Source organism: Bos mutus, chromosome 7 (assembly GCF_027580195.1).
Source record: "Bos mutus isolate GX-2022 chromosome 7, NWIPB_WYAK_1.1, whole genome shotgun sequence".
Lineage (NCBI taxonomy): Eukaryota > Metazoa > Chordata > Mammalia > Artiodactyla > Bovidae > Bos > Bos mutus.
The window spans coordinates 89,225,727-89,247,624 of record NC_091623.1 but is presented as its reverse complement, the minus strand read 5'-3'; the positions used below and the strand labels follow the sequence as shown (position 1 = coordinate 89,247,624).

General features: G+C 40.7%; 1 non-coding gene across 1 annotated transcript; it reads right to left on the bottom strand.

The window, feature by feature from the left end:
* Positions 1-3,405: 3,405 nt before the first annotated feature.
* On the bottom strand, positions 3,406-3,540 carry LOC138988701 (small Cajal body-specific RNA 11). Its single transcript, XR_011464967.1, has one exon. It is a non-coding gene; the product is annotated as a small Cajal body-specific RNA 11 (non-coding RNA).
* Between the last annotated feature and the right edge of the window lie 18,358 nt (positions 3,541-21,898).

The window sequence follows — 21,898 nt, the reverse complement described above, 5'->3', positions numbered from 1 at the left end:
TAGCCTGAAAAGATTTAAAATTGGAGGGGCTCATCCTAGGAGAGATTTCAGTTTATTATATCTTGTATTATCTCACTGTTCAAAATGCCCATCTCTGGACATTGGATAAAACACAGAAATTCCCAGTTAATGTTTCTTGATTGATTGTTGGGGAAGAAAGTATGGAGATGATTGGGGGATTTTATTAGTTTTCTGAGAATATGCATCCATCTGTTTATTCTAAAGATAACTGCCTACTTAGTTCTGGCTAATATTCCACAGTTATGGTCTAAGATGAATTATCATTACTTGTTTTTTATCCTGGGGGAGCTCTTAGTTTGGTCTGAGAGAGAGGGGCTTAAACAATTCATACTAATACAGTGAGATAAAAGTACTCTGGAAAGGTTTGCGGGGAGTAGGGATGATCAGTTAACGCCATAGACAAGGACTTCTGATAGAGACCTGCCATCTGGTGGCAATGAATGGTATAACATGGCTTTGCTGCTCTGATGAGGGATCAGTTCAGTTCAGTTCAGCTGCTCAGTCGTGTCCGATTCTTTGCGATCCCATGAATTGCAGCACGCCAGGCCTCCCTGTCCATCACCAACTCCCGGAGTTCACTCAAACTCACGTTCATCGAATCGGTGATATAGGACCTCAATTTCAACCTTTACTGAGCACCTGCTTAATGGGTAGCCAGCCCAATGGTTGGCAGTGTGAGGCATATACATATGCATATTGTTTCTAAGATGACATTGGTCTTTAAAAAATTTGCAGTGTGCTTGTTGATATAAAGTATAATTGAAAATGTTGTCACTCAAATAGCATTTTTATACATGTATAACACTTGATATACACACATGAACAAATGTACTTTAAATAATATATGTGATTAATACTTGTTACCAAAAAGATAAACAAAATGGAAATATGTAATGTAAAAAATGAGAGTCTCCCCGTCCCACTTCCTGTGAGTAACCATTATCAACAGTTTAGTATGGATTCTTTTCTCTGCATATACAATGTTTATAAATACATACAAATTTAAAAATAGAATTGTGCTATAATTCCTCAATTTGGTTTTTAAGCCTTTTTAATGTTTATTTATTTGGCTGCACCAGATCTTAGTTGCAGCATGTGAGATCTTCATCTTCATTGTGTCAGGCGGGATCTTTGCTTGCGGCATGTGCAATCTAGTTCCCTGACCAGGGATTGAATCCAGGCCCCCTGCCTTGGGAGTGCAGAGTCTTAACCACTGGACCATCAGAGAAGTCCTGGTTTTTAAACTTTTACGTCATGGACCTTTTTCTGTGATACTACATATCAATCTAACTTGTTTTCCCTTAATTTTTATATTAAATCAAAAATTAAGCATGTTATAATGAGTAAATACTCTATAAGGTTTGTGAAGAAAAGCAGTGAAAGTGAAGTCGCTCAGTCGTGTCTGACTCTTTGCGACCCCATGAACTGTAGCCTATCAGGCTCCTGTGTCCATGGGATTCTCCAGGCAAGAATACAGGAGTAGGTGGCCATTTCCTTCTCCAGTGGATCTTCCCGACCCAGGGATCGAATGCGGGTCTCCCGCATTGCCGGCAGATGCTTTACCCTCTGAGCCACCATACCCTCACTGTCCTCTCAAAGAGCTACAACTTTCAATTCTTTTATCTGGTGCTATTAGCATTATCTCCATATTTCTAAAACAAACCTATTTGTGTCCTATTTATTGATTATTTTTCGGTTTTAAGTATTATTTGTTGTCTTCCCACCATGGATGATGAGAATTGGCCTCTGTTAACTTTTTGCACTTATCAAATCCAAATGCATCTTTCTCATCTTTTCTTACCCCATGGACTACTGTAGTCCACCAGGCGCCTCTGTCCATGGAATTCTCCAAGCAAGAATATTGGAGTGGGTTGCCATTTCCTTCTCCAGGAGATCTTCCTGACCCAGGAATTGAACCTGGGTCTCCTACATTGCAAGCAGTTTCTTTACTGACTGAGTCATCAGGGAAGCCCTCATCTTTTCTAGTTTAGTTAAATTGACTTAGGTCAGTATTGAGTTATTTACATTGTGATCATGTATACTATTTAGAGGAGAGTCATGTAACAAATCAGGCTTGCTGTTCTTTCTCTATATGTCTTTTTATTTTCCCTGGAATTAACAATACCATTTTTTGTTGTTGTTTGCTTAGTTTTCTATGTAGTTGTCAGCACTTTAGGCCCAAATTCTGCCCTTAGCTAAAGACCTCTTGTTTAGCTCCTGGACTTGCTCCAATCTGGCTTAGTTACTTCTCTATATATTGCATAGCTATCACCTTAGTGTCTTCTTTCACCATCAGGATGAAGGTTGAGTATATTTCTTCACTTTGTTGCACATCTTGTTTCTTAAATTTTGTGTCTTTCTACTTTTGTTTACTCCCTCATTTTGGTGGATAACATTTTGGTAGCTTCCTGAGAAAGGGTCATAGGAAGCAAATTTTTTGAGAACCCACATACCTGAAAAGTCTACTCTCACTTGATTGATATTTAAAATCTTTAAACTACTATTTTGGTAGAGTTTAGAATTATAGATTGGAAATATTTTCCTATAGAATGTTGAGGTAATTGTTCTAACGTCTTCTAGTTTTCAGTGTTGCTGTTGAGAAATCTTGTCTTGGATGCTAGTCTTTTGTAGCTTACCTGTTCTTCTCCCCTCCCCTACCCCTTTAGAAGCTTTTAGAAACGCTTTGTTTAGCCCCAGCACAGTGAAATTTCCCAATGATGTGGCTTTGGTTTAGAACTTTTTAGTTTCTCGTGTTTAGTACCCCTGGACTCTTTCAGTCTATAAAAATATCTCTGTGGCCTGATAAACTTTCTGCATCTGGGGTGGACTGAGTAAGATCGATTCCTGCAGTTGCTTAGCAGAGACCATCTTCCAGCAGGTGACCTCATGTCCTCCTGCCCAACTCGGGAAGTAGAACCAAGGACAAATCAAGGCAAATAACGAAAGGACCATTCTTAAATACTTGAAAGTATTGAAAAATGGAGTAGATAAAATATTTTGGTATTAACATTATAGTGAACAATGCTTATATCTAAATGTTTACAAACTTCTCTTAACTTTTTCTTTCACCCTCACCCTCCCATTGAAACTGCTTTGGATTACCAGTGATCTCCATATTGTCAAATCCAGATTGATGTAGATGATGTAGATGATTCAGTCTCCAACTTGTAACTTCTTTTTCTTGCAGCTTCCAGGACTTCAGAGATGATTGGTTTTCCTTTTACCTCTGGTTGCTCTGTTTCCATCTGCTTGTTACTCATCATTTCTCTGACCTACTAATGTTGGAAAGTCTTGAGGCTCCTTCCTCAGACATTCTCTATTTTTTATCTGTATTTACTCCCACATGGTGACCATCCCAAAATTATATCTTTTTTTTTTTCTTAAATTATCCCCTTTTGCCTTCAAGAGTTAGCCCTATTCTTAGGGCAGACCTCCTGAGAGGGAGATTGCTGCATGTCCTGCCAGACTCCAGAGTTAAATCTTTATACCTCACCTAAGTTATATGTTTATAGCAGACCTCATCTAAGCTCTAAACTTTTTTTTTTAGCTCCAAACTTACAAAAAAATTTGTTTATTTATTTTTGTCTGTGTCAGGTCTTTGTTGCAGCACTGCCATGTGAGGGCTTCTCTCTAGTTGGGGCTCTCTCTGTGGGCTCCGGAGAGCATGCAGTTTGTGGCATGTGGGCTCTCTAGCTGAGATATGTGGGCTCAGCAGTTGTGGTGCATGGGTTAGTTGCCTCGAGTCACGTGGGATGTTAGTTCCCTGACCAGGGATTGAAGCCCCACATTGGAAAGCAGATTCTTAACCACTGGACCACCAGGGAAGTCCCTTTAAACTTGTATATCCAACTGCCTACTGGACATCCCCCTGGCTATCGAGCAGGCATTTCAAATGTGACATGTCCAAAACAGAGCTTCCTGTTCTCTTCCTCCTCACTCTCAATCTGATCCTCTAACAAGTCTTCCCATCTCGGTAAATGGCAACTCTATCCTTCAGTAGTTAAGGGCAATTCTAGACTCTTTTTCCTCACACCCAACATCTACCCTGATAGCAAATCTCAGCACTAACAGGCTAGATATTTTACATGCTAATCTTTATTGTCTGTTTCCTCTAACAGAATGTAAACATCATGAAAACAGAATTTTGTCTATTTTAGTCATGGTTGTATCCTCAGGGCCTACAATAGTGCTGGGAACATAGTTGACATTCAGTAGATATTTGTTCAATGAATTTTAAAAGATACACATTCTTAGGAATGTTTAAAAGTCAAGTTTAGTAAGGCATAACTTACACACAGTAAACTTTATCCTGTTTAAGTATTGCTATATAAAAAGTTCTGACAAATATACACGGTTATGTAGTAACCATCACAATCAACACACAGAACATTTCCATTACTCCAAATTCTTCTGTGCTCTTTATAATCAACCCCTCCCCCATCATAGTCCCTGGCAACCACTGATCTTATTTCTGTGTGCATTTACATATACACATATGTAATATTTTTTAAAGACTTAATTTTCTTAGGGCAGTTTTAGATTTACAAAAAAATTGAGAGAAAAGTACAGAGATTTCCCATATATCCCCTGTCCCCGTACACATGTAACTTCTGTTATCAGTATTGCTTACCACAATGATACATTTCTACTTACACTGACCCTTTGTAATCACTCAAAGTCCATAGTTTACATTAGGGTTCACTCTTGATGTTGTTCATTCTATGGGTTCAAACAAATATATAAGGACATGCATCCATCATTATGGTAGCAAACAGTATTATTATTGTCCTAAAAATAACCCACAAGAGACTGACCCAGACTTGCCGGTGAGTGTCCAGGAGTCTCCAGTGGAGGCAAGGGTTAGTGGTGGCCTGCTGCAGGATTAGGGGCACTGAGTGTAGCAGTGCATGCCTGGGATCTTTTGAAGGAGGCCACCATTATCTTCATTATCTCCACCATAGTTTGGCCCCAGATAAATAGCAGGGAGGGAACACAGCTCCACCCATCAAAAGATCTTTGGATTAAAGATTTACTGAGCACAGTCCTGCCCATCAGAACAAGACCCAGTTTTCCCCTCAGTCTATCCCATCAGGAAGCTTCCATAAGCCTCTTATCCTTCTCCGTCAGAGGGCAGACAGACTGAAAACCACAATCACAGAAAACTAACCAATCTGATCACATGGACCACAGCCTTGTCTAATTCAATGAGACTATGAGCTATGCCATGTAGGGCCACCCAAGACGGACAGGTCATGGTGGAGAGTTCTGACAAAATGTGGTCCACTGGAGAAGGGAGTGGCAAACCATTTCAGTATTCTTGCCTTGAGAACCCCATGAACAGTATGAAGAGGCAAAAAGATAGGAGACTGAAAGATGAACTCTCCAGGTCAGTAGGTGCCCAATATGCTACTGGAGATCAGTTCAGTTCAATTGCTCAGTTGTGTCTGACTCTTTGTGACCCCATGGACTGCAGCACGCCAGGCCTCCCTGTCCATCACCAACTCCTAGAGTTTACTCAGACTCATGTCCATTGAGTTGGTGATGCCATCCAACAATCTCATCCTCTGTCATCCCCTTCTCCTCCTGCCTTCCATCTTTCCCAACATCAGGGTCTTTTCAAATGAGTCAGCTCTTAGCATCAGGTGGCCAAACTGTTGGAGTTTCAGCTTCAACATCAGTCTTTACAATGAACATTCAGGACTCATTTCCTTTAGGATGGACTAGTTGGATCTCCTTGTAGTCCAAGGGACTCTCAAGAGTCTTCTCTTTGAACATCACAGTTCAAAAGCATCAATTCTTCAGCGCTCAGCTTTCTTTATAGTCCAACTCTCATGTCCATACATGACTACTGGAAAAACTATAGCCTTGACTAGACAGACCTTTGTTGGCAAAGTAATGTCTCTGCTTTTTAATATGCTGTTTAGGTTGATCATAACTTGTCTTCAAAGAAGTAAGCGTCTTTTAATTTCATGGCTGCAGTCACCATCTGCAGTGATTTTGGAGCCCCCCCAAAATAAAGTCTGCCACTGTTTCCACTGTTTCTCCATCTATTTGCCAGGAAGTGATGGGATGGGATGCCGTGATCTTTGTTTTCTGAATGTTGAGCTTTAAGCCAATTTTTTCCACTCTCCTCTTTCACTTTCATCAAGAGGCTCTTTAGTTCTTTGCTTTCTTCCATAAGGGTGGTGTCATCTGCATATCTGAGGTTATTGATATTTCTCCCAGAAATCTTGATTCTGCTTGTGCTTCATCCATCTCCACTGGAGATCAGTGGAGAAATAACTCCAGAAGGAATGAAGAGATGGAGCCAAAGCAAAAACAATACCCAATTGTGGATGTGACTGGGGATAGAAGCAAAGTTTGATGCTGTAAAGAGCAATAGTGCATAGGAACCTGGAATGTTAGGTCCATGAATCAAGGCAAATTGGAAGTGGTCAAACAGGAGATGGCAAGAGTGAACATTGACATTCTAGGGATCAGCGAACTAAAATGGACTGGAATGGGTGAATTTAACTCAGATGACGATTATATCTACTACTGTGGGCAGGAATCCCTTAGAAGAAATGGAGTAGTCATCATAGTCAAATAAAGAGTCTGAAATGCAGTACTTGGATGCAATCTCAAAAATGACAGAATGATCTCTGTTCATTTCCAAGGCAAACCATTCAATATCATGGTAATCCAAGTCTATGCCCTGATCAGTAATGCTGAAGACGCTGATGTTGAACGGTTCTATGAAGACCTACAAGACCTTCTAGAACTTACACCCAGAAAAGGTGTCCTTTTCATTATAGGGGACTGGAATGCAAAAGTAGGAAGTCAAGAGATACCTGGAGTAACAGGCAACTCTGGCCTTGGAGTACAGAACGAAGCAGGGCAAAGGCTAATAGAGTTTTGCCAAGAGAATACACTGGTCATAGCAAACACCCTCTTCCAACAACACAAGAGAAGACTCTACACATGGACATCACCAGATGGTCAACACCGAAATCAGATTGATTATATTCTTTGCAGCCAAAGATGGAGAAGCTCTATACATTCAGCAAAAACAAGACTGGGAGCTGACTGTGGCTCAGATCATGAACTCCTTATTGTCAAATTCAGACTTAAATTGAAGAAAGTAGGGAAAACCACTGGAGAAGGCAATGGCACCCCACTCCAGCACTCTTGCCTGGAAAATCCCATGGATGGAGGAGCCTGGTGGGCTGCAGACCATGGGGTCGCTAAGAGTCGGACACGACTGAGCGACTTCACTTTCACTTTTTCACTTTCATGCATTGGAAATGCATGAAATTCCTTTCATGAGAAGGAAATGGCAACCCACTCCAGTGTTCTTGCCTGGAGAATCCCAGGGGCAGGAGAGCCTGGTGGGCTGATGTCTATGGGGTCACACAGAGTCGGACACAACTGAAGTGACTTAGCAGTAGCAGCAGGGAAAACCACTGGCCCATTCAGGTATGACCTAAATCAAATCCCTTATGATTATACAGTGGAAGTGAGAAATAGATTCAAGGGATTAGATCTGATAGACAGAGTGCTTGATGAACTATGGATGGAGGTTCGTGACATTGTATAGGAGACAGGGATCAAGACCATCACCAAGAAAAAAAAATGCAAAAAGGCAAAATGGCTGTTTGAGGAGGCCTTACAAACAGCTGTGAAAAGAAGAGAAGCAAAAAGCAAAGGAAAGATATACCCATTTGAATGCAGAGTTCCAAAGAATAACAAGGAGAGATAAGAAAGCCTTCCTCAGTGATCAGTGCAAAGAAATAGAGGAAAACAATAGAATGGGAAAGATGAGAGGTCTCTTCAAGAAAATTAGAGATACCAAGGGAACATTTCATGCAAAGATGGGCTCAATAAAGGACGGAAATGGTATGGACCTAACAGAAGCAGAAGATATTAAGAAGATGTGGCAAGAATACACAGATGAACTATAGAAAAAGATCTTTATGACCCAGATAATCACGATGGTATGATCACTCACCTAGAGCCAGACATCCTAGAATGCGAGGTCAAGTGGGCCTTAGGAAGTATCACTACAAACAAAGCTAGTGGAGGTGATGGAATTCCAGTTGAGCTATTTCAAATCCTAAAAGATGATGCTGTGAAAGTGCTGTGGCCACAGGACTGGAAAAGGCCAGTTTTCATTCCAATACCAAAGAAAGGCAATGCCAAAGAATTCTCAAACTACCACACAATTGCACTCATCTCACACTCTAGTAAAGTAATGCTCAAAATTCTCCAAGCCAGGCTTCAACAGTATGTGAAGCGTGAACTTCCAGATGTTCAAGCTGGTTTTAGAAAAGGCAGAGGAATCAGAGATCAAATTGCCAAAATCTGTTGGATTATTGAAAAAGCAAGAGAGTTCCAGAAAGACATTTACTTCTGCTTTATTGACTATGCCAAAACCTTTGACTGTGTGGGTCACCACAAACTGTGGAAAATTCTTCAAGAAATGGGAATACCAGACCACCTGACCTGCCTCTTGAGAAATCTGTATGCTTGTCAGGAAGCAACAGTTAGAACTGGACATGGAACAACAGACTGGTTCCAAATAGGGAAAGGGGTACGTCAAGACTGTATATTGTCACCCTGCTTATTTAACTTCTATGCAGAGTACATCATGAGAAATGCTGGGATGGATGAAGTACAAGCTGGAATCAAGATTGCTGGGAGAAATATCACTAACCTCAGATATGCAGATGATACCACCCTTATGGCAGAAAGTGAAGAACTAAAGAGCCTCTTGATGAAAGTGAAAGAGGAGAGTGAAAAAGTTGGCTTAAAGCTCAACATTCAGAAAACTAAGATCATGGCATATGGTCCCATCACTTCATGGCAAATGGGGAAACAATGGAAAGAGTGGCAGACTTTATTTTGGGGGGCTCCAAAATCACTGCAGATGGTGACTGCAGCCATGAAATTAAAAGACCCTTACTCCTTGGAAGAAAAGTTAGTTTGACCAACCTAGACAGCATATTAAAAAGCCGAGACATTAGTTTGCCAACATAGTCAAAGCTATGGTTTTTCCAGTAGTTATGCATGAATGTGAGAGTTGGACTGTAAAGAAAGCTGAGCGCCGAAGAACTGATGCTTTTGAACTGTGGTGCTGGAGAAGACTCTTGAGAGTCCCTTGGACTGCAAGGAGATCCAACCAGTCCATCCTAAAGGAAATGTTCATTGTAAGAACTGATGCTAATGCTGAAGCTCCACTACTTTGGCCACCTGATTCAAAGAGCTGATTCAATGGAAAAGACCCTGATGCTGGGGAAGATTGAAGGTGGGAGGAGAAGGGGATGACAGAGGATGAAATGATTGGATGGCATCACCAATGCCATGATGGACATGAGTTTGAGTAGGCTCTGGGAGTTGGTGATAGACAGGGAGGCCTGGCATGCTGCAGTCCATGGGGTCGCAAAGAGTCGGACACAAATGAATGACTGAACTGAACTGAACTGAATAGTCACTTAGGTACATTAAAACCCCAAAAGGGATTCAGGGTGAAGATTAGGATGAGGCATTCTGTGCTCTGGGAAAAGTGACGTAACAGGCTTTAGATGGTTAGATATTTTCAGGATACATTTTTTATGAACCTGGATTCTTGGTTCTTCCCATATTTAGAAAAGTACTAAAACTACTAAGATATCTGTTCCTGTTACCTAGCAGCAATCTTCCACCAGACTTGTGTGCTTGCTTAGAGGTGACTTTTGCCTGTCCTGTATATACTAACCGCATCCCTTATTCTTTGAAACAGTCCTCGGAACTCTCTGAGAAACTCTCTCCCAGGTTATAATCCTCAATTTGACTCAAATAAAATTTTCCATTTCTTTCTTAGATTGCCTATTAATTTTTTATTGTTGTTGATAGCACTTACCCTGGTCCCTCATCCTTGATCCCCACCTCAGTGTCAGCATTTCCCACCCTTTGTGACTGGGGAGAGGCTGACGGTGTCAACCTGGGAAGTCAGGGCTTCACTTGATGAGAAAGGTGATGGCAGCAGAGCCCCATGGAAATGTTTCTTTGGTAGGTGGAAATTTGGTTAGCAGCTGGGGAGAGAGTACAAAATTTTGAAGGTCTTGATTTGGGAGTCATCTGTGGGGAGGACATAGCTGAAGCTGTGAGACTGTGTGAGGCATCTCAGAGACGGAAGGAACTGAGACAAAAGAGCAGAAGGCCAAGGACCAGCTCTCAGCGAAGTGACACTAGCAAAGGAAGCAAGAAAATGAATAGGGAGTAAGGTTGGGCTACCAGGGCAGTATGGAATCCCAGGACAATTTAAGTTGAGGGGTGGAATGCCAGCTGAACGATGAATGTCGTAGCTGTGTCACAGGGAGGAGCCATGGTGAGCTGCAGTACTCAGGAAGGCTTGTGGCAGAAATAGGACTTGAAAGATAGATAGACTAAGTGGGTGGAGAAGAAAGTGGGGGAGCCATCACTGGCTGTGAAATCCCACCTTTGCAGGAACTGTCTACCTATACAGAGGCCAGTTCTTACCTTCCATGGGCTGTGAGGGACGCTATTTCACTCGCTGGATATCATTTGGACCATTCAGGTTTTCTTGGATTTCTAGAGATGAAATCATTCTCTCTTAGTTCCTAAACGACCATCATCCTACTTGCCCTGCAAACTCTGCTTTCCCAGAGAAAACAAGAGAGAGGGCATGAAGAGGAATGGGCAATATAGTAGGAGGACTCAGTCTTAACAATTCTGTGTGAAACTTGAAAGGGAAGTCAAAGGAAATAGACGAAGGTTTTTCCTGAGGCTGGGGCCAGGAGGGAATGATGCAGCATCATGAAAATATTTTAAGAAGCAGTGGATAGCCAGAACTAAGAGTCAGAGTGACCAACTCACCCTGCTTCTCCCTCAGCTTGCCCTATGTTACACCAGAAGTCCCACATTTTGGGAAATTTGGGACAGTTGATCATCCCGTCAGGAGACCTCGGCTTTAGCTTTGTATCTGCCATTAACTTCATTCCCCTCTGAGCCTCAGTTTCCTCCTCAAGTGGTAAAGTAAGGTACCTGGGCAAAATGATATCAAAGAGCCCCTCCAATCCTGATGGAGGAATCTGAAAATTTGCCCAAGCTGCCTTGTCATCCAGACTTTCTCTTGGAACCTGCCTTGAGTTTAGGCAGAAACATTCTCACCACAGAGGGTGCACCTGAAGGCTCCAGGTACAGCAAATTCCTATACAGACTCCAGATCCTTCTGTTAGTGACATAAGTTAATGTCAGCATACAAAGTACATCCCCAGCTGGTTCAACTTAAGATTTTTCGACTTTACAATGATTTGAAAGCAATATGCATTCAGTGGAAACTGTACTTTGAATTTTGCTCTTTCCCCAGGCTACTGATCATACTTCTTATGATGCTGGGCAGTGGCAGCGAGCCATAGCCCTGAGTCAGTCACATGATCTCAAGGGTAAACAACTTACAACCATTCTATACCCATACATCTGTTCACTTTCAGTATGATCGTCAATACACTACAAGAAATATTCAACACTTTATAAAATAAGCTTTATGTTGGATAATTTTGCTCAACTCTAGGCTCATGTTAAGTTTACTGAGCGCGTTTGGGTAGGCTAGGCTAAGCTATGATGTTCAGTAGGAAGATCCATATTATAATTGTTAGTTGTCACCTACAAAATAAACTGAAGGTGATTATTCCAGTTGTCAGATTTTCTCAAGGAATGTAAACTATATATAAACCCAAAATAAGAAACTTAGTAAGAAAAAGAAATTTCTTAACGCTCCCAACTGGTACTATATTATTGAAATTGTACCCTATACAATCATGCTGGAATGAAATGTGGTTATCATTTCTATTTAGAATTTAACTTGGCTACTAAAAGAATGTTTCTGTCTTTTGATTTCTATTAATATAAAACAGAAAATGTTTCTCTGTGTTGTAAATCTTCTCAGTACGTACTGTTCTGAAAGTAGCGTTTTATGTTAGCTTTACAAGGTCATCATCTTTTGGCAAGAATTTTGAAACCAATAAATTTGAAAATAGTTACCTTGGACTTTTCCAGAGTCAGTGGCGGCACAACATAAGAGCCTAGACCTTGAAACCAGAATGCCTGGGTTTGTATCACAGGTTTGTATCAAGCACAATTTGGTGTTTCTACGCCTCTATCTTCAGCTGTAAAATGGGAATGATGTTAATAGTACCTACCTCATAGAGCTGTCATGAGGATTAAATGAGTTGATATATCTACAAGTGCTCAGACCTCTTCTTGGCACAAGGTAAGCACTAAGTAAGTGTCCCAGTGCAACGCCAGATCCTTCAATTCAGAGATTTTCATCTGTTTTGTTCACTTATATATCCCCAGAACTATGTGTTCTATATGTGCCTAGAAGTATGCTTGGCTTGCAACAAGCATTCAATAATAATTTGTTGAATGAAAGTATGTGTCTTGGTAATAGGTATTCAACTTGTGGCTATTCATGAGGTTTTTTAAAGTCCATGGGATTTATCTATTTTAAACCTTTGATTTTTACAAAGGAAAACTGAGGCCCAGAGAGAATGAATCTTTTCAATGTCACAGGAGCTTTGTTGGCAATAAAATTAAACACCAAATACTTGTCATAAGAGAAACACACTAGATAGAACCTCTGTTTTCCCTCTTCATCTTTTTTTTACCAGGTGCTCCTGTCTCAGTAGTTATCAGAACGTCTTACATAGAGACACTCAGCTTTTATCTGAAAGGATGCCATGGTACCTGAAGGCACAAGATCTGTTGCAGCAGGCAGAATCAGTTTATCCCACGAGAACAAAGTGCCTTGCACTGAAAGGATAAGGGTAACTATGTCCATGCTGTGTTCTTGGCTCCTGCCTGCTCCTCTTTCCTTCCTCAACAAGCTTGGGACTCACATGTGTAGCTGAAACTCCCACAGCCAAGCCAGAAGCAAGCATGACACTGGTTTTGTACTAATCCTGGTTTCAAATCCCATTTCTGCTACTTACTACCTGTTGTGCTACTTGTGACCTTGTTGTGTAAGTTATTTCACTTCTGTAGTCTGTGCATCTCTAAAATGGGTATGTCAACATACAGTGGAGGTAAATGTTAGCAAGAATACAGGGCCTACTGATTTGTTCAACATGATGGATGCAAACAAGACCCACAGCAAGGCTTGTTGTAGTTGCACGTTGGGTCCTCTGGGAGGAAACTCTCTGATGAAGGGCAGGACACTTAGGAGAGTGCTCTTGGGATCATTGTCTGTGGAAGGAAGGGGAAGGAGAGGGCAGAGGAAGCAGTTGGGCTGTGGTTCAGGCCCAGTGAAGACCTTAGCTGACCTCTCACAGGGAGCTCTACAGCTGGGATGGGTCTGCAGAATTGTCGCCAGTTGAGGTGAGAAAGCTGGACCGTCACCCTTCCCCTGACTGTGTTGTCAGTTATTTGATACAGTCTGGTCCTGGACATTTTCTTCAGCCAAGGGATTCTCCAAAGAGGGCTGAAAGCTGAGGATCATGGCAGCATTCCCAGAAATTGGGGCAATAACTGTATTCCTGAAGGGGTATCTGGTTAGTGCTACCCAGCTTCCATCACTTCCAAACTCCAGAACCAGGCATAAAGAAAAGATCCTGAAAGCTTCTAGATGGGAAACACAGGGCATCCACAAAGGAACAAGAATAAGAATGACATCAGAAGCTTTAAGAGCACATTAGAAGAGGCAATAGAGAAATGCCTTCAGACACTGCATAGAAATGAGTTTCTAAACTAGAATTCAATTCTGAGCCGAACTATCAAATTTGAGGATACAATAAAGACATTTCAGACATGCAGTTTTGACTTTTGACTTCCCATGCACTGTTCCTTAAGACGGAATTGAATAAGGGATTCAGGAAGAAGAGGATCTTCCAAGAAGACTTGAAGGGAAGTCTGAGTAGAAGTGTTGAGCCACAGCCTAGAGACAACAGGAGAGCCTGGAGTGGGAGGCTGGGCCCTGGAGGGAAGCTGTTAGTAGTCAAAACCACATTTTTCTTATGAGGGTCAACAGTTGGTAAATCTGTAAAGAAAAATAAAGAAATGATGATTATAAAAGTCAAGATAGAGTTCACCTCTAGAAAGGAAAGTGAGGGGAGGAAGAGCTTCCAAGGTGGTGATATTTTGTTTTTTGATCTGAGTGATGGTGATATTTGCTTTATTTGCTTTATTAGTGGTGGTATAACAATACACACACACACACACACACACACACACACACACATATATATATATATACATACACACATATATGTGTGTGTTTTATGCCATTTTCTATGTATATATTTTACAATAAATTATTTTAAAATATTAGAAGACTATAAATAATAAGGGTAGCCCTCAACACAGTTCCTGTTGGAGCTGTGTTCATGGCCTCGAGCACATAGTACAAGTCCAGTAAGTGTTAGCTGAATATCATCATTATCATCATTATCCTGCTATCCATTCCTGAACAAGTGCTTTCAGTTTTTGGTTTCTATAAGGGTGTGAGACATATTCCAAAAGAGCATGCAAAAGAGGGGACGATTAACACTTGGCCAGGAAATAGTTTTATGTTTGCACTAACAAAGAAACAGGGCTTCCTGTTCTGAAAATGTATCACTAGCAGAGACAAAATTAAGATATTTTCTATTTCCCCTGCTTCTTCTACAGCTGTCAAATGGACAGGAGGATGGGAAGAGTTACCTCCTGTTTTCCCAACAACAGCCTCTGACCTTTGGTGGGCACATTCTTTGCCTCTGACCAAATGTGAACCCCAACATGCAAACTTATTATGGGGGCAGATGTGTCTTGGACTCACTGTCGCCTCCTCTTACACTCATCTATTAGGAAATCAGGCTGATTGGATAGAGAGAGCTCTCCATCAGGAGTCTGGGGGCCTGGGCTCCAGCTTAAGCAGTGTGCATCTTCGTTATCTGTAAAGCCAGAGTTCTGGGGCTAGGTCACCCCTGAGATTCCTTCCAGCTCTGATAGTCTATGATTGTAATATCCTTCAAAGGTAGTGAAAGAGGAGAGAGGTAGCATAGCTAAGAGGAAGAGCATGTGAGTTTTGAGTCAGGCAGACCTAGGTTTAGATCCCAGCGCCACCACCTACTACTTATGTGAACTTTGTAAATCAGCCTCAACTCCCAGATCTATAAAATTGGAATAGTACCTGCAATGCAGAAATGTGAAGATGAAGTGAAATGGTGTATGTCCATGGTTCCCAAACTGTATGTTGAAGCTCCCTAAGGCAATGCAGTGAACTTACATGGGTACCACCACTGGATATTTAAAAAACTAAGGGAAACACAGTGATACATGTTGGGTACCAGAAGAAAGAGCTTAAAAATTAGGTTGGCTACATTCTGTGATGTCTTATGTTGTACCCTCGCAAAGCTGGGTTTTCAGTGTGATAAAAATTAAGTGCCATGTAAAAATCAGCGTGGAACACTAAGTACGAGTGGTGGTGTCCCATCTGACTAAGAAGTTGAACAGTGTGAAATAGGTGCACACGTCTCACTAATAACTAGGTGTGGTTATTTAAGAAGGAAATATAGACAACAGTTTCCTTTCAATTTTCACGTATCATTTTTTCAAACAACTTCTTAATTATTAGCATATAAATGCCTCTTTGCTTCTTTTGATGGAATTGTTTAGTAAATGGAGCTATTAGGTACTTCTTTTGGCCTAAGGGAATGGTGGAAAGCTTCCTGAGACACTGTGGGCTCTGGGAAAAGAGAAAGTTTGGGGACCTCTGAACATCATTCTCAGTGAATGATATACATTCATAAAAAGCAATATAATGTTCGTATATAATAACATAACTATACATTCTTATGGAGAAGGCAATGGCACCCCACTCCAGTACTTTTGCCTGGAAAAGCCCATGGATGGAGGAGCCTGGTAGGCTGCAGTCTATGAGGTCGCTAAGAGTCGGACATGACTGAGCGACTTCACTTTGACTTTTCACTTTCATGCATTGGAGAAGGACATGGCAACCCACTCCAGTGTTCTTGCCTGGAGAATCCCAGGGACGGGAAGCCTGGTGGGCTGCCGTCTATGGGGTCGCACAGAGTCAGACACGACTGAAGCGACTTAGCAGCAGCTGCATACATTCTTAAAGCAGTTCATAGTATCTCTTGATATTACTTCAAAAACACAGTTTTTACAACCACATTCTTATCTTTAGAAATTCACCCAAATAAATAATTTTTAAGGAATCAAAATTTGTATATATCAAATTTAATGAGAAAAGCAAGACTAATTAAACAGTAATGCCTCTACAGCAGTTTACTTACAGGAGTGTGTCTTTGTTGTGATGGCCAGTTTGCCCCTTTTTCCTTTCCTTCATCTTATTTTGAGCAGATTTTGGTATCAATCATACACTTATTAATTTATTTATGTACCTACTCCCATAAAATAATTTCAGACAATTTATATTATTCCCAAGAATTGATGCTTTTGAACTGTGGTGTTGGAGAAGACTCTTGAGAGTCCCTTGGACTGCAAGGAGATCCAACTAGTCCATCCTAAAGGAGATCAGTCCTGGGTGTTCATTGGAAGGACTGATGTTGAAGCTGAAACTCCAATACTTTGGCCACCTCATGTGAAGAGTTGACTCATTGGAAAAGACCCTGATGCTGGGAAAGATTGAGGGCAGGAGGAGAAGGGGACGACAGAGGATGAGATGGCTGGATGGCATCACCGACTCCATGGACATGAGTTTGAGTGAACTCCAGGAGTTGGTGTTGGACAGGGAGGCCTGGCGTGCTGCAGTTCATGGGGTCACAAAGAGTCGGACACAACTGAGCGACTGAACTGAACTGAACTGATGTATGGAAAAGTATTTGGTACACAGTAGGTGCTCAATAGATAGTAGAAATTATTAAGGAATCTTGCATAAAGGAACACTGAGTTGTCTTTTATAGTTTATGTAGTAGTGATGGGAGCCAAACTTGAATCAAGAGAAATTGAAACATTTTTATAATAATAGCACATAGAAGACATTGATTAAAGGTCAGCTGAATGAGTGAAGATGTCAAAGATAAAAGGTTTTACAAGGCACCTGAGACATGACTATCAAAGAGAATAACCCATTTTTTTCAGAGTCCTTTTGTGTCCTCGTCATGGCCTATACATGAATAATTTGTCCCCGAATCAGAATCCATTCTCTCCAGAGGATTTTGGTCTTTAGTCCCATTTTAAACATGGGTAAATTGCTGGTATAGAATTCCAGTGTGAAGACTTTGCCACAGATTTCAACATGTTTGGAACCTGCTGATTACAGTCTAGTCTGGGCTCAAAGTAGGACTGGCTACAAAGCAGAAGAAATCTTGAGTGTGAATTACGTCATAGGTATGGTAAACTAGTCACTGGTTCAGACTACTTCACTAAAAAATAGCTGTTTTAAAGCCCCCAGGAAAACAACTACAAACCACAACAAATCTGCCCCTTACAGTCCATCAATTTTAAGTCTAAATCAGTTTAGAATAAAAGATTTAATTATGTTCCCAAACAGTCTGCCTAAGAGCTTCCCCGGTGGCTCAGCCTGCAATGCAGGCAACATCCACAGTTCGATCCCTGGGTGGGGAAGATGCCCTGGAGGAGGAAATGGCAACCCACTCCAGTTTTCTTGCCTGGGAAATCCCATGGGCAGAGAAGCCTGGTGGGCTACACTCCGTAGGGGTCGCAGAGTCGGACATGACTGAGCGCACATACGAAGCAATAATATGGAAACAGAACTCCCTTCTCAAATAGTCAACTCTCAATATTTGAAATTAGACTTGTTTTCATGGCATTCTTTATAGATCAGTTCTTAGGTGACAGCTAACTTTTATGTGATAGAAACAAATCTTAGATGTGCCTTCCTTTCCCTTTAACCACTAAATGCAAACAGTTTCTGAAGCACACATAAAACAAACTTTTGTTCTTGGTTCTGTTGAATATGGGATTTTGATAGTGGGAAGACAGGTCTACTGAGAGGTTTATTTATTACTGGATTTAAATCACAAACTAGAACTTTTGCTACTAATATTTATTTGCTTTAACAAAAAAACCAGGATAACTTTTGGCAGTTTTCATTAAAAATGAAAATTGTAGCTATGAGGATAACTGTAAAAATAAGTTGCAAAACAAGTCAGTGTCTTGTCAGTCTGCTCCAAGGTGTTTCAATTTTCCTTTTTCTTTTTGTTTCTTTGTCCCTCTGACAGCTCCCTTTCAGGTTCAGAACACAACTGATAATTCACTCTCTTTGCCGCCTCCTCTCCCACGCTCTCTTACCAATCTGTTGCAGGTGGCCCCCTCCCTTTTTTGTGTGTCCAAAAGGCACTGAATAATAATTTTGGGGGAGAGAAGAACTAAACCTTCTCATAACCATTGAATGCTTATGAAACATGTATGCTTATGAAACATGTTAGGCAAAGGTCTGTTCCCCATCTACCCCTTTTCTTAATTTTAAAATAAGAAGCAATAGGGAAGGAAAAGGGTCCCCAGTGGGGTATGAGTTCCCGACAAGGGTTAATTTACTCCCATGAAAGCTTTGCCAATAGTAATTTCAGCCAATGGGAACTCACCCTGATGAGGTAATGCTTTCAACCCACACTTGATTGGTTGGTCTCTTTCTTACTTGGTGTACTCCCAGAGGCTGAAAAGTGAGGCTGGTTTGTTTTAGGAATAATGTGAGCTTTTTCCTCTGGCCATTCACTCAGTTCCACTAAATCTTTCTGTAGCATGGCTGGTGCAGGGAGCTGCTGAAAACAGGTGGTGCTTACAGAAATGCTTCGAGCCACTGGGGAAAATCTCAGGTTCTCCTTCTCAAGCAATTAGATATCCTGCAACTTGAGCTAGCTCTTTTACCTGGGGCTATAGGGGTGTCTTCTAGTCTGGCCCTTTATCCCCATCTTGTCAGTGACTAGAGTTCTCAACAATGAGAATGTGAGTGAGATGAGGCTGATGCTAGACTGTGAGGAGCTGAGAGAAAAGTCAGCCCATCCTGGGACAAATATATCCCATAATGCTTGTCACACACCAACTGTGGAGCGAAGCAGTGCTTCATTTCTTAATGTTCTTTGGCTTGGGAGCAGTAGTGCTGTCTGTGAGTCAGGCTGATTGCCTCTTTAGCTCCCCCACAATGCTAAAGGGGTGAGATTAGGGAAACTGGGGCTTCTTTCCAGCCATCTCACCTCTGTCTGTTGCTTTTTACTATGTTTAGCTCCAGAAACAGACCACTCTTGGGTTTCCCTTATGGTTCAGATGGTAAAGCATCTACCTGCAATGCAGGAGACCTGGGTTCGATCCCTGGGTGGGGAAGATCTCCTAGAGAAGGGAATGGCAGCTCAAACTCCAGTATCCTGGAGTATTCCATGGACAGTGAGGCCTGGTGGGCCACAGTCCTTGGGGTCATAGAGTTGGATATGACTGAGCGACTAAGGTGCGCATATCAAGTATGGCTAAGCTCTCTGAAATTTTTCAGGGCTAACTGGTTAAGAGGAAGACATTTGTACACATGAATAGGACCCTAAAACCACATGGGGAGAAATTAGTGGGGAGAAACTTTTAAAAGAGAATTGAATCAGAACACATTCTGTGGATTTTCAGAACTGAGGCTAACAGCATTCCAAAGGTAAATGTATTACTTGGAGAGCTCTGTGGAGAGGGTAATCAATCTAATTTGAAACATAATTTTGATATAAGCATCAGTCCTCTGCTCTTTGTATTTGAGCTTCATGGAATAAGATTCTAGAGTCAGAAGGAATGAAATTTTACTCCATTTTGTTATCTAATCCCGGGAGAGTAGCTCTTTTTCTGTGACCCACTTTAACAGTCTTCAAAAAGGAGTAACAACCTGAATTCAAGGGAAGATTTTTTGAGTGAAAGGTTCACCCTAAGTGTTTAAAAGGGTGGAGACGGCACATAAGATTCTGATAATATTCTCTGAAACACCCTGAAACTAACTCCACCTACGTCCTTATCCACAGGATAAAGGTCTTTTCCTTATCTTGCTCACCCCTCCCACCCCCAGCCATTATCCATCTTGTTAGAGACCGGACCCTCTAGATTAGATTTATCCCAGAGAACAAAGACCAGGAAGAAAAGGAAGTATAAAAAGTAGGAGACTTCCAGGTTCAATTTGCAATTATGGTATGTTTACAGAATAAAGCAGCTAACACATATGAAAGTTAACATGGTAATGGGAAGGATTACTGCTCTCAGAAGAATAGGAGCTATGTTCTATTCGTTGCTAGATATTCAGTGCCAAGCCCAATGTCTGACACGTAGGTTTTTTTTCTTTTTAATTTTTTTAATATTGCAAACTTTTAGTTACACAAAGTGAGACAGAATGGTTTACTGCATTTCCCTGTGGCCAGTTTCAAACTGTTACCAAGTCATTAGATAAACATTTAATTAATGTTTTTTGAAGGAAGGGATTGTTGAAATTTCTTAGATTTAATTTACCCCATCCTTCTTTTCTTTAGATTATGGTCAGTTTCAGAATGAACAGTAATATCAGAAAATCATATTTCCTATAGTAGTTCTCATTATGTTAATCACATCTAAGAAAAAAAAGGGCAAAAGTCTTAGGGATACTTTTCCTTCTAGGTTATTTGATTAAGGAATTAAAAAATAAACATCTTGATTTTATAAAGCACAGAGCCTCAAGCTACCTGCTACTCATGCTTATTATTAATAGTTCATCCAGCTTCAGAGTTTTAAAAATGTTTTGGCATGGGAGGTGACTGAAAATTAAACCAGGGCTGACTTGTAGGGCGATCAGCTCTCTGCTTTGACTGTGATATGGATGGAATGGGGCCAAGGTCTCCACGTTTCTTAGTGTTTCTATTTTATTTATCTTCAACCCTTGTCCTGTGGGTTCTTTATCCTTAAGGACACAGATAACAAGCTGCTGAGTCTAACATGTTTGCTTGAACAGCCTTTTGGCAGTCTTCAACTTAATTTTCCAGGAAGACCAGTAAAAAGCCCACCAGTGATCTGAATTGAGGTGATCATCCAAGATACAAGACTGTGAGTGTTTGGGTAAGTTGCTTCCCTTAGGGGTTTCTATGTTTCAGTAAAATGAGGCTTTTTGGTATAGTGATATAGCGCAGAAGGTGCAGCCTTTAGAGTAAAAGAGACCAGTGTTTGAATTTCCTCTTCATGTTTTTCATACTCTTCATCTGTAAAATGGATTATTTCAAGAAAAAAATTTATTTGAAAGCACCTACTACAGTGGCTGGTACATAGCCAAGTACTCAATGTATATACTCTTATGATCAAAATGAAGAAGTTGCAAGCAGAAAAATAGGAAATGGAAATGGATAGGTAATTCACTCAATAAGAAATACAACTGGGCAGGAAGCATATAGTACTTCAACCTCACTAGTACTGTTTTTGCTCATCAAATTGAACAGAATAAGAATATATACAATGTCCATTGTTGGTGAAATTTTAAGCAAATAAGCATTTTCCTATATGTTCATAAAACCTCTTCTGAGGTACTTTTGGTAATACCTATCAAAATCTAAATGCATTACTCTTCATCTCAGCAAGTTTGTTTCTTGGTATCTGTTATATACAAATATACATGTGAGTATACAAATCTTTATTGCACTATTGTTTTTAATAGAGAAAACTGGAACAGCTTAAATTTACTAATATGGACAGATTTCTATGGAATATTATGTGCAAATATTTATATATAAAATGTATTATAGAACATTATAGTATGATCTTACTTATGTAAAGAAAAGAATGTGTGTATTTAATAAATGTGTAAAAAGAGGTCTGGGAGGATATACTTCATAAGGTTTACCTTCAGGGAAGGAAGTAAGATTAGGGAACAAAGAAAAAATTTTACTTTCTATTCTTCTAAATGTTTTGAATTTTCCCAATGACTATATATTATTTT